The sequence below is a fragment of the Rhinopithecus bieti genome, unplaced genomic scaffold (genome assembly GCF_001698545.2).
Source record: "Rhinopithecus bieti isolate Rb0 unplaced genomic scaffold, ASM169854v2 scaffold_10351, whole genome shotgun sequence".
Classification (NCBI taxonomy): domain Eukaryota; kingdom Metazoa; phylum Chordata; class Mammalia; order Primates; family Cercopithecidae; genus Rhinopithecus; species Rhinopithecus bieti.
The window spans coordinates 118,260-132,084 of record NW_016806805.1 but is presented as its reverse complement, the minus strand read 5'-3'; positions in this window follow the sequence as shown (position 1 = coordinate 132,084).

The following is a 13,825-nucleotide window of genomic DNA, read 5'->3' as shown; positions in this document are numbered from 1 at the left end:
CGGCTAGCCAGCGGGGCGGCGCTCGCGGGCACCGGGGCACCGCGCCGGGGTGGGGTTCCGGAACGCCGCGGCCCAGGGCTGCCACCTCCGCGGGGAACACCCTTGCTCTGCCCAGCTGGCGGGAGCATCATCTGCCCCCGCCACCCAGCCGGGAGCCCGATCCGACTCAGGATTACACTGACATCACTGCGAGAGATGCTGGGATCATTCCCCGGGGGAGGGAAGGGAAGACGCGTGTCAGCCTCGCAGTCGCGGCGCTTTCTGCAGGCCCTGGCAAGCTTTTTTGCACTTAGTTTAGGGGGAGCGGGAGAGTGTGGATGAGGATACAGCATAGCTGGGCATCTTCTTCGAAAATCTGCCAGTTGGAAGGCCCGGGTATTTAATTAGGACCTCTTCATCCCAAGCAGCAGGGCGAGAATGTCCCAAAATAACTAACCCAGAGAGTACACTCCAGCCTTCTGAGGCAAGTGTCCTGAGGCTACGTTAAGGGGCAAAACTAAATCTAGTAAAGTGCAGGGATTATGAACAAACAGTTAAAGCAACAAGATCCCCTCAGCTACACCCCCATCTCTGAGGAGGACGACCCCTTTCCCTGGAGAAAAGATTCGTCCTCCTAAAGAGAAGATGTCCTGAAGGAGAAGACGGCAAATATTCCTTCTGAAGGACTCTGATGCCTCAGCTTGCTGGGTTTTCGCTTTTCTCTCTCGCTCTCTCTCTCTCTCTCTCTCTCTCTCTCTCTCTCTCTCTTTATTTTTTAATCTGTTTTGGTTTGCCCATACTGTAACTCCTGAAATGTGAAAGCAAGATAAAAGTTACTTTTGGGTTTTCTTGTTCAAAGAAGAGCTTCTGTTCATCTGTAGACAGTTAATGCATCCTCTTGACTCCTCGGGGTGTCTTCTCAAGGCTTACTGTTACTCATTTCAACACCTGATTTTATTTTAACTGTTAAGAGCTCAACAGTTATCTTAGTTGAGATTTTGTTTTGTTTCTGACAAATGAAAATAAATGAATTGCTTTGTTTTTCACAAATGAATTATCATATCAAATGCAATGAAGATCCCAAGCTCTAGCATCAGACTTGATTCAAATCCTGGCTCTAGGGCCTGGGTCGAGTAACTAGACTTTTCTGTTCCTTCGATTCCTCGTCTACGAAATGAAGATAATCAGGACCTACCTCTTAATATAGCGGTGGATCGAATGCGCTGATGATGATGGAGTTTTGTAAAACGCTACCTGACCGGGGCACACACTGATAGTCAGCTGTTGTCGTTGTTGCTAGTTCATTTATAGTAATTATTAATTCCATAAGAAAGGGACCTGCACACCTTTAAAAAGCAGGAAGGAGAAGAGGAATTAATATGTACTACCTTCCATGTAAATGGAGATAGGCTAGTGTGCTGGGGTGTGTTTGCTTTGAAAATATTATATTTCATCGAAGTTACTTTTTGACTCGCTCTCAAGACTATTCCAAGAATCAATTCATTTAGTAAAAAATTTTAAAGTCTGAAAGGTACACACATTGGAGTGGCAAGTTATCTCGGTCATCTTGGGAGGCGCCTGCAGGTTAAGCTCTCACACCCACTGCCTTCATGGCAAAACACAACTAAAGCGTGCTCTGGAGAGGAAAAGGTTTCCGGTTCAGACTCTTCCCTTCCTTTTTTTTTTTTTTTTTTTTTTTAATTTTTTTGAGACAGAGTCTCGCTCTATTGCCCAGGCTGGAGTGCAGTGGCGTGATCTCAGCTCACTGCAACTGCTGCCTCTCGGGTTCAAGCGATTATCCTGCCTCAACCTCCCTAGTAGCTGGGATTACAGGTGCCTGCCACCACCCGGCCAATGTTTGTATTTTCACTAGAGACGGGGTTTTGCCTTGTTGGCCAGGCTGGTCTTGAACTCCTGACCTCATGTGATCTACTGGCCTCAGCCTCCCAAAGTACTGGGATCACAGGCATGAGCTACCACGCCTGGCCAGCTCCTCCCATTTCTTAGACAGCTGCTACTTCTTTTTTGGTCCTAAGTTCCTCCCCTTTTAAATGAGGGAATGGAGATTTCCAAAGTCCTTTTCTCACCCTAAAAATATCATAAAATATTATCAAATAATTATGGAGAGGTTATTCTGTGCAGGGCCTAAAGCTGAGTATTGTGGGAAATTCAACTTTGGTCAACAGGCATTTAGGACCTTCAGTGGTTCTCAAAGTGTCACTTGTGTATACCACCAATTACCTCATTTAATCTTTGGACACCTGTGAGGTAGGGCGGACCTTGTGCACTCAGTTCCAGCCATCTTGGCATCCCTTTACTTAACAGCCCTGCTTCTTCCCGTCTCTGGGGCCTCTTTATCAGGTAATGCCTACTCATCCCTCAGAGCTCATCCTAAGTATGGCCTCTCTGAGGAGGTCTTCCCTGACGCTCCTGGACAAGGTTAGCGCATACTAGGAAAATTTATCATGACAGGATTTGTCACAGTAATTCTGTGTGCTGGGTTATGGGTGTAGTTGTCTAATATTTATGTCCACTGTTAAATTGTTAGCGATGGGAGTCAGGGACCCTGTCTGTCTTACTCTCCAATATATTCCCAGGACTTAGCACAGTGCTGATCAAAGTGCTCAAAAAATATTTGTTAAAAGAATGAATAATGAACAAATAAATCCCCTTTCTATATAGGAGGAAACAGGCCCAAAGAAGTTAAGTAACTTTCTCAAGATCACAAACGTAGAAAGCATTAGAGCCAGGATGGCAAACCCTGGGCTTTTAACCACTGTACTCATGGGTTTTCCAGTTTTTGATGAAGAAAATAAAGTTCTAGGAAGTAAAGTGACTTGCCCAAAGTCATATAAGTAATAAATAATAAAATCAGGATTAGAGTTCATGTCTTCTAACACTGATGTTTTTCTATGCCACATTATGCTGTTTTACTCTGCCCTCCAGGCACTTACAACTAGTGGGGTGGGAACAAGGCATATATATATATAAGCATAGATATATATGGCATATATAAACACATATATGGCATATATAAACACATATATGGCATATATAAACATATATGGCGCATATATAAAAACATATATATGGCGCATATATATAAACATATATATGGCGCATATATATAAACATATATATATATGGTTAAAAGAATTAGATGGAAAGTGTTTATAGGGCCTGACATCATGCCTGGCACATAGTAGGTGTTCAATAAATGTTTGCTGAATTATTAATGATCATATCTGTCACCTGTAGAGTAATTACAATGGATCTTACTATACTAAACGTTTATGCACATATCCAGTGTTTCTCAAAGTGGGACCTGTGGAGCTGGTCAAAATGCAGATGTCTGGAACCTTGACCAGGTGTGGAATCTGCAGGTGTGGATCTTGCAGATCTGCATTTTCACCTATCTCCCCAGGTGACTCTCATAACCACTAAAGTTTGAGAAACACTCTGTTGTTACATTAACCAACGAGGCAGACATTGGCAGCCCTTTATGCACAAGACAGAATGCTGCCGGAGATGTGATGAATACAGCTAAAGGTCACGCCACTAAGAAGCATGAGAGGTAGTAAGAATTTGAAGCTAATTCTGACTCCAAAAGCCTGGGCTCTTTCCATCATGACTGTGAAAGGAAGGGTGGTGGAGAGGAAAAGAGGTGGGCAGAAAGGAAGAATAGGTAGGAAAAGAGACAGAGAAAGAGGCAGAAAGCAAGCGAAGAAGGAGGGGAGGAAGGCCAAATGATTAATATAGAATACAGATTTCCTTGGGATGGGAAACAGCCCATCAGGCTGCGGTGGTTGGAGAATCCCTGCTGAAAGACCTAAGAATTGAATGCAGATTTTTGAGCTGTCTTTCCTCTCCATTTATTAAATAACATTCACCCACTGTGGCCAGAAGGGCTGCCTTTCAAACACAGGTTTGAAAGGTTTGAACCAAACAGGCTGTTTAAATTTTTTGATCCATTTATTAAATATGTTGATTACATTTGCCAAAAAAACAGCCTTATGGGGACTGAACACAGACCCTCTAAGATTTGAATAAGTGCCCCAGATAAAAGATCTGCAAGGAGAACCCAGAGTCAGATTCCTGCTACTTTTTCCATGTCTGCAGCAAACATCTGTGTGCAGAAGGAACCTCCTGGGTTGCAGAGCTAATAAGTGGCCTAAACATCAGACATAGTCCTTTGGAATCAGACAAATCATTTCTCACACAGAGTGTCAGGTAATTATGAAAATCCAGAGCTACACCACTTCCCAAGAAGGATATGATAAACTTGCTCCACTGACTTTTAAGTACTGACTTTAAGTAACAGCTCAGTTCTCAGCTGTTAGGTTTTCCAGCTCCCTCATGCAACTAATTGCATATATGTATTCATTCTGACTTTCAACAAGTATTATGGTATGCCTACTATGTGCCAGTACAAATCACTTGCATCATTTAAGCTTCAGAGTGAGAGCTGTAATCTGGCTTTAAAGCCTTCACCAGAATACTCAACTAGAAAACTCTATTTCTATTAAATTTCGTTGTCATGGCAACCACCAAGCAACACCATGGAGAGTGCCTTAAATCCCACAGCAGTCTGTTAGCCGGCGTGAATCTGCAGGGATTCTATAGGGGCTAAAAATAGAAAACTTACAGCAAGGTAAACCCCCCACCTAGGAAGAGCAGTGTTACTTGTTCCCTTGGTGGGGTCAAACATGAACCAAATGAGAGGATGGGCTAATTTTCTACTTTGCAGGTTTCTCCAGCCCAGTGCCTGAACTAAGAATGTGCAGATCCAAAATCTAATACCCTAATTAGTTGTGTGAATTTTTATTCAAGCTGGGCAACATCTCTGGGCTTCATGTCTTCATTTGTAAAAAGCAGGAGCTGGAATGAACTAAGGACTTTCCAGTACCACAATCCTAGTTGTTAGTCCAGTTAATGCATTCGTCATTTCTGGCCAGACGCCGTGGCTCATGCCTATAATCCCAGCACTTTGGGAGTCCGAGACAGGCAGATCACTTGAGACCAGGAGTTTGAGACCAGCCTGGCCAACATGGTGAATCTCCATCACTACTAAAAATACAAAAATTAGCTGGGACACGGTGGTGCACAGCTGTAGTCCCAGCTACTCAGGAGGCTGAGGCATGAGAATTGCTTGAGCCTGGGAGGTGGAGGTTGTGGTGAGCCAAGATCGTGCCACTGAACTCCAGCCTGGTTGACAGAGCGAGACTGTTTAAAAAAAAAAAATTCTCATTTGTCATTTCCTTGCTAGCATGGATTGCGTGGCTGGAGAAGAGGGCATGGAAGGCAGTCGTGGTGATGGTGGAGAAGTTTGTCAATAGGTAATTGGTCAAAATTGTTAGGTATTGTCTTAGTCCATTTGTGTTGCTATAAAGGGATACCTGAGTCTGGGTAATTTACAAAGAAAAGAGGTTTATTTGGCTCACGGTTCTGCAGGCTGTACAAGAAGCACATCTGCTTCTGTGGAGTGACTTGGGCTACTTCCACTCATGGCAGAAGTGAACAGGAACCAACGTGTGCAGAGATCACATGATGGGCAGGTTGGAGGGGCAGAGAAGGTGCCAGATTCATAGAGTGAGAACTCACTCATTTTCTGAAGGAGGGCACCAAGTGGTTTATGAGAGATCTGCCCCATGACCCAGACACCTCCCAGTAGGCCCCACCGCCGACACTAGGGATCAGATTTTAACATTTGCTGGGGCCAGACTATATCCAAAACATAACAAATGTCATCTCCTCTTGTAATAACAACTGACAAGTATTAAGTCCTTATTATGTGCAAAGGATGATTCTCAATGGTTTCCACATGATATGCCATTTAACTTTCCTAATAAAGCTAGGAGAAAGGTGTTACTTGTATTCCTCTTTCACAAATGAGTAAACTGAGTCATCGAGAAATAATTAGGTAATTTTTAAGGAGACAGTAAGTTATATAGCTAGGATTTGAACCTAGCCTATCTAAATTAAGAACCTATGTGCTTTGCCATTATTCTGTTGTATCTTTAGTGCCTAGATCCTTGCCTGGCATCTTGGGGACCCTCAAAAACTAATGGTTGAACATGCAATAAATGACTGATGTTCAGAAGGTTTTCAGTGCTTATCATTTGCAAATTTTAAAGCCCTTTCCTTTCTTGATAGTTTATAATGTGAAGAGAAATCTTTGGCACACCTCCCCTAAGCAAAGTGGTTGTGGGAGAGCTAGAAAGCATGTTGCTATGGAATAAAAGATACAGAAAAAAGATACAGTTAAAATATGAAGATTGCTAAATAATTAGTTAGAATTATGTAATTACATGAAGAATAAATTATGAAACTGATGCTCTGTCAAAATAGGGTCTGTTTTCTGGGACCAAAATACATAGGCATTTTTATTCTACTATTTTAGGTGAGAATTACATTTTTTTTTAGCAGCAGAGAGTGAAAAGAGAGCCCTTGTAACTATAGGAAAGAGAAATTGAACTTGCAAATAAAATATACATAGACTTTTCTCCTCTATATAAAGAGAACACATGGTGTACACTAAATCCTAGTGAAACTGCTAACTCAACAGTATGATATGAATCATTTTTTAACATTTATACCCAAATGCAGATACCTGAGTGTTAATTGGAGTAATTTTACCCTTTATTGGCTTATAGGAATAATTTTTCTGATTACAAAAAAAAGAAGTATCTTCTCCTTCACCCCCAGTCAGTACAGGAGTGGTTTCCTAGTTTATTCTAAGAGATGTATTTTACAAGGCAGCTCATAGCTAAGATTTTAAGTGAGTTAAAAGGTAGCGTCTTTGGATTATTTTATTATTGGGTGAAAATAAATGGTGTTCTTCAGTCTCTACCTTCTAGTCTAACTCCTATATAACAATGAGTTGTTAGATTATTTTAAACTTTTTATTGGAAACTAACATACATACACAAAGTTTTCATATCATAAGTCCCAGTGAACTTTTACAACTGGACACACTCATGTAACCAGCATCCAGATCAAAAAACAGAGCAAGTTTCTGTTTCCCAGAACACTCCTGTGTTTTGCTATCAAGTGTTTACCCCTCCCCTCAAAAGTACCATCATCTTGACTTCTAATAGCATAGATTTGGGTAGATTAGGCTTGCCTCTGTGTGTTTTGAATAAATGGTATCCTATTGTATGCACTCTTCTGTATCTGACTTTTGTTCAACATTATGTTTATGAGATTCGTCCATATTGTTGTATGTAGTTGTAGTTTGTTCATTCTCATTGCTGTATAGTATTTCATTGTGTGAATATGTCCCATTTATTTATACATGATGCTAATGATGAGAATTTGGGTAGTTTCCAGTTTAGCGTTATTCTGAAAATTGATAGGAAAATTCTAGTGAGTCACTGAATATATAAACAGATAGCTGCCAGACCATATATAAAAACAGAACACTGACCTACATTGGTAGCCCGCATTCCAGAATGCTAAATCACAACCTCTGTAGTAATTGGCCCCAAAGTGGCCACAAGTTGACCTTAACTATCAGTTTCCCTAATTTTTCCCCTTATTTATAACTTAGGACCAACCAGAGAAAGCCAAGTATGCTTATCTAAAAGATCAAATAGTATGCCCCACTTATACTTAGCCCACCTCCAGCTTCTCCATTTGAGCAACCTCTAGTCGGGTCATAGTCGAATCCTTCAGTTTTTTCCATTATAAAGCCTTCCTGGTCCTCACCTGCCTTTGAGTCTCAGCCAAACACAAGTGAGGGTGGCTGACTCCCTTGCTAGAGCAAGCTCTGGATAAAGAGACTTTGCTTCTTCTTGTCTGCGTGATCTTCATTTATTTCCACACAAATATATGCCTTTTGGTGAGCATGTGTACATATCTCTGTGGTGCATATACCCAGGAGTGAAATTGCTAGGTCATAAAATGTGCGTATATTTAATTTTGGTAGATAATGCCTAATAGTATTCAAAAATGTTATACCAATTTTCAAACCTACCAGCAATGTATAAGAACTCCAAATGCTGCATAATCTCTAAAATTCTTGAAACTTTCTGACTTTAATTTAGCATTCTTATAGGTGAGCAGTAGTATCTCACTGTGGTTTAATTTACGTGGTCTTGATGGCTAATGAAGTGGAAGCCAGTTTTCACGTGTTTTTGATGTTTGCATATCCTCTTGTGAAGTGTTCAGATCCTTTATTTTTTCTCTTGTTGTCTATATTATTTCTATTGATTAACATTTTCTATGTATTCTATATATGAGTCCTTTGTCAGATATACGTATGGGAATCCTCCCTTTAAGGTTAGTGCCTTTTATATCTTGTTTAAGAAACCTTTACCTACTCCAAGGTCATGAAGTTGTCTTCCTATTTCTTCTCTAAAAGCTTTATTGTTTTATTTTTCATATTTATATCTGTAATCCATATGGAATTTTGAGCAATGGTATAGAAAGGGGTCCAGATACATTTTTCTCATATATCTCATTAATCCAGCAACGTTTACTGAAAATAGGATTCTTTCACCCACTGTATTGTGGCCTTCATCTTGAATTAGGTGGCCATGCAGGTGTGCATTCTCTAATGTAGGGCATTGGTTAGAATACCCTTGGCCCTTTGAATTTCCATATAAATTTTAGAATCAGTCTGTCAACTTCTGCCAAAAAAAAAAAAAGAAAAGAAAATCCTGATAGGGTTTGGACTGGGATAGTGTTGAGTTTATAGATTGATTTCGGAAGAATTGATGGCTTTACAGTATTGAGTTTCTAAATATTAAAAGTTTATTGTCTAAGTTAAGTTTTTCTCAAGGATTTTTATAATTTTCAGTGTTGGGGTATTGAAAATCTTTTGATAGAATTGTTCCTACATAGTTTATATTTTGATGATATTATAAATAGCATGCTATAAAATATATTTTTCTATTTGTGGATGGTATGTAGAAATATAACTGATTTTTTAAATAATGAAATTGTATTAAGCAACATTGTAGATTCAATTATTAGACCAAATAGTTTATTCTTTTGAATTTTCTTGGCATATGCTAATTATGTCTACAAATAATGACAGCTTCATTACTTCCTTTCAAATCCTAATTAAAAAAAAAATACTGCAATGGCTGGGACCTCCAGTAAAATGTTGAATGTAAGTAGCAATAGCTGGCATCCCTGACTCATTCACAATCTTAGAAGTAACATTTTCAGTATTTCACTCTGTATATGATGTTTGCTATTGGGTTTTTATAATGTTCTTTATTTGTTTAGGAAAGTGCCTCTTATTCCTAGTTTGCCAAGAGTTTTTCAAAATATATTATAAGCAGAGAGAGGGGCAAATTTTGTCAATTAATTTCTCTGCATCTATCAAGATGTTCATATAACTTTTCTCCTTTTTTAAAGCGATTGTGTTAATTTATTTTATTTTATTTTTTTGTTTTTATTTTTATTTTGAGATGGAGTCTCACTCTGTCGCCCAGGCCGGAGTGCAGTGGCACCATCTCCGCTCACTGCAAGCTCCGCCTCCCAGGGTTCCCACCATTCTCCTGGCTCAGCCTCCTGAGTAGCTGGGACTACAGGCGCCCGCCACCACACCCGGCTAATTTTTGTGTTTTTAGTAGAGATGGGGTTTCACTGTGTTAGCCAGAATGCTCTGGATCTCCTGACCTTGTGATCCGCCCATCTCAGCCTCCCAAAGTGCTGGGATTACAGGCGTGAACCACCGTGCCCGGCCCGTGATTGTGTTAATTTTTCAATGTCAAACCAATATTGTGTTCCAAAGGGAAGTTTGGTGTATATAATATACATACACACACACACACACACACACATATAAAATATCCAGATTCAGTAGTTTAATATTTTGATAAAGATTTTTACACTATGTTTATGTGAGATTTGTCTGTAATTCTCTTTCTTAGAATATACTTGTCAGGTTTTGGAATTGTGGTTGTACTCATCTCATAAAAGATACATGAGAGAAACAGTTGTCTCTGTTTTATGGAAGGGTTTATGCAAGATTTGTGTTGTTACTTCTTTAAATTTTATGCAAGATTTGCGTTATTACTTCTTTAAATGTTCACAAGAATTTACCAGTAAAATCATTGTGACTCTAGAGTTTTCCTTAGGGGAGATTTTTAAATAGTGGATTAAATATCCTTAATAGATATTGAGCTATTCAGATTTTCTACTGCTCACAGTTTTGGTAAGTTGTATTTTTCTGGGAATTCATTTGTGTCACCCAAATTGTCAAATTAATTGGTGCTAAATTAAAATACTATTTTATTATCTCTCTTTTCTCTATTGGATCTGCACTAATGTCCCTTATTTATTCCTGATATGGTAATTTGTGCCATGTTCCCTTTTTCTTAAGCAGTCTTGCTCTGGGCTTATACATTTTATTAATCCTTACAAATACTCAACTGTCGGTATTGCTGATATTATTAATTATATGTTTGTTTTGCCTTTCACTGATTTCTGCTTTAACTTTATTTTTTCTTTTCTCTACTGCCCTTCAATTTAATTTGTTTCTCTTTTTTTAGCTTCTTGAGATTGAAAGTTAAATGATTAACTTCTGTCTTTCTTCTTTCCTAATACATGCTTTTAAAGCAGTGTATTTCTGCTTACGCACAGCTTTAGCTGAATCCCATAATTTTTTATATGTTGTATCTTCGTTATGATTTAGTCAAAATTTTTCTTATTTCCATTTTTATTTGTTTATCGATGGTTTATTTGAAAGTCTATTGTTTGGTTATCAAACAGTTGGCATCATTCTAGCTACTTTTTGTTATGTTTTCTGCCTTGATGCTGTTTTGGAAAGATAGCACACTGTGAATGATTCTAATTTTTTCAAATTTGCTAAGTCTTTTATTATGATTTTGGCAAAAGATCTATTTGCACTTGAGAAGAAGGTTCATTGTTTGATGCAGTATTTTGTATAAGCCAGATTGCTCAATCGTGTTGTTTTATGTTTCTAGATTTTTTTCTAGACTATTTTATGAGCTTCTTTTAATTCAGCCAATTTTTGCCTTAACATTTATCTTAGTTTGGGCTGCCATAACAAAATATGATAAAGTGGGTAGCTTATTAATAACAAATGTATTTCTCATAGTTCTGTATATGGGAAGTTCAAGATCAAGGCTCTCACAGATTTGGTGTCTGGTAAGGGCCCACTTCCTCATAAATAACATTTTTTCTCTCTGTCCTCATATGATGGAAGTGGCAAAGGGGCTCTCTGGGCCTCTTTCACAAGGGCACTAATGTCATTCATGAGGGCTCTGCTTTTATGAACTAATCACCTCTGTAAGGCCCCACCCCCGACTATCACATTTGTGATTAGGTTTCCACAAATAAATTTTAGGGGGGAAATAAACATTACAACCATAGTAATATTTGAAGCTCTGTTATGGAGTTTATACAGATTTGGGATGTGATTGCCTCCTGCTAAAATGGCCCTTTTATGTTTATGAAATCTCCATCTCCATAGTAATTATTTTTGCATTAAATCTACTTTGCCTGATTTTGGTGATGTTCATCAACTTATGATGAGATTACATCCTGAGAAACCCATTCGAACTTGAAAATTGATATTTTGATTTGATAATCAAAAATGCATTTAATGCATCTAACCTACTGAACTTCATGGCTTAGCCAGGCCTGCCTTAAACATGTTCAGAACACTTACATTAGCCTGCAGTTGGGCAAAATCATCTGGCAGCACAGAACACTGTAGGGTATGGTTACTACTCTTGTGACCATATGGCTGACTGGGAGCTGCAACTCACTGCTGCTGCCCAGCATCGCAAGGGTTTCATACTGCATATCACTAGCCCAGGAAAACATCAAAATTCAAAATACAGTTTCTACTGAGTGTATGTAACTTTGCACCATTGTAAAGTGAAAAAAAAAAAAAAAAAAAGCTCAACCATCATCTTCAGGAACTGTCTATATAGGCACACCATCTTCCTTTTGTTTTGTATTTGCATGGTATATTAGTCAAGGTTCTCTAGAGAGATATCCCACCATTCTATGAAACCAGCTCCTTGTGGATGATAGGAGACATGGTGAGAATGCTGAATTCCATGAGCATAAGCCCATTTTTGTACTTCTTTGTCTGTGAAGTGAATTCCTTGATCAGAAGCAACAGGATGTGGGATATTATAACAGTGGATAAAGCATTCAGTAAGTCCATGGATGATAGTTTGGGCAGAAGCATCGTGTGCCATACAACATACATAGAAACATATGAAACGGGATCTATTAGGGGAATTGGCTCACATGATTATGGAAGCTGAGAAGTTATATGGCAGGCTGTCTGTAAGCTGGAGACCCAGGATGCCAGTAACATGGTTCTATCCAAGTCCAGAAGTCTCAGATCCAGGGACGCTTATGGTGTAATTTTCAGTCCAAGGCAAAGGACCTGAGAACCTGGCAAGCAGCTGATGTAAGTTGTGCAGTCCTAAGGCCAGAGAGCCTGCAGTTCTGATATCCAAGGGCAGGAGGAGGAGAGTGTCCCAACTCCAGGAGAAAGATTAAGGAAATTTTGTCCTTTCCTTTTTTGTTCTATCCAGGCCCCCAGCTGATTGGATGGTGCACGTACATGCAGCCACTTTGAGGGCAGATCTTCCCTACTCAGACCACTGAGTCACATGGCAGTCTCCTCTGGAAACACCCTCACAGACATGCCCAGAAGTGATGATTTACCAGTTCTCTAGGTATTCCCTAATACAGTCAAGTTGACATCTAAAATGAACCATGACAAGTCCAGCGTTTGTTAACTTGGTAGCCATATGCATACCCTTGAACCATACTTAATCTGCAAATAAAGATAATAAAAGGGAATAATTCCACCTAGCATGATAAAATCATCCTACGTACAACCATAAATGCGCTAATCCCTGCCCAGAAGAGGACGTAAAGTCCTTGGATGATGTTTACTTTTCTCCTGATGTAACTTAAATACTACTACATAAAATTAACAATACTTAAAGACTTACGTAAAGTTAATATATCTTATGTTACATGAAAAAGGAATAAGTAAGGAATGAAAACATATATTTGCTTAATATGTGTATAACATACGCAAAGATATTCTTAGCAAAATAAGGAGAAAATACTCATGACAGTTATAGTCCTTGTTCCTGTAACTGGTCACATGGTCATAGCTGGTTTTGATAACTACCTTCTTTTACTATCCCTTCTGTATTCCCTTTGCCTTCAGCAAGTTCCTCAGCTGGCTGTGGATATTTACGTGGTGAGGTGACACTAAACTTTGTTCCTGAAGGGTCTGGACCATTTATAGTCCTGCCTGTATTGGGTTGCTGTAATTTCCCATTCACTTTAATCACAGGGCATGAGAGTAATAAGAGATGCCCTAAAGGATCTCCTATATCCCACCCTTCCTTACCTTCCTAGAGGTAAGGACTACCAATTTACCCTTGGTAGTCTGGATCATTCCTCTAGCCAACATTGTAACTCCCTTAGCCTGTTGACTTAGTCATGAGGAGGTCAAGGTTGCTTGGTGGTAGACTAAACTTCCAGTTCACTGAAATCAGTGTTGTGTCTCCTGGTGTCAGCATTCCTCTCTCTGGAACTGACACCTGTAGACCAGCAGAGCATAAAGTCATGGGAACAGGGAGCAAATATTTTGCCACTGGGTCACTAGGGGTAATGGTGAGTGGTGCCATTCCCATTTTCACCCCTTGATTCTTGGGGCCCATGAATCCTGGCTGTGGGAGAAACTGTACTATATAGTGAATGCTGACTTGGGGAAGACACACCGTTCTGGGGACCCTTGCCTGAGCCCTGCCAAATGTTATAACCTAGCTGGCACTGTAACTGTGACATCAAAAGACCATCCTACTGTTCTGTGAAGCCAGCTGCT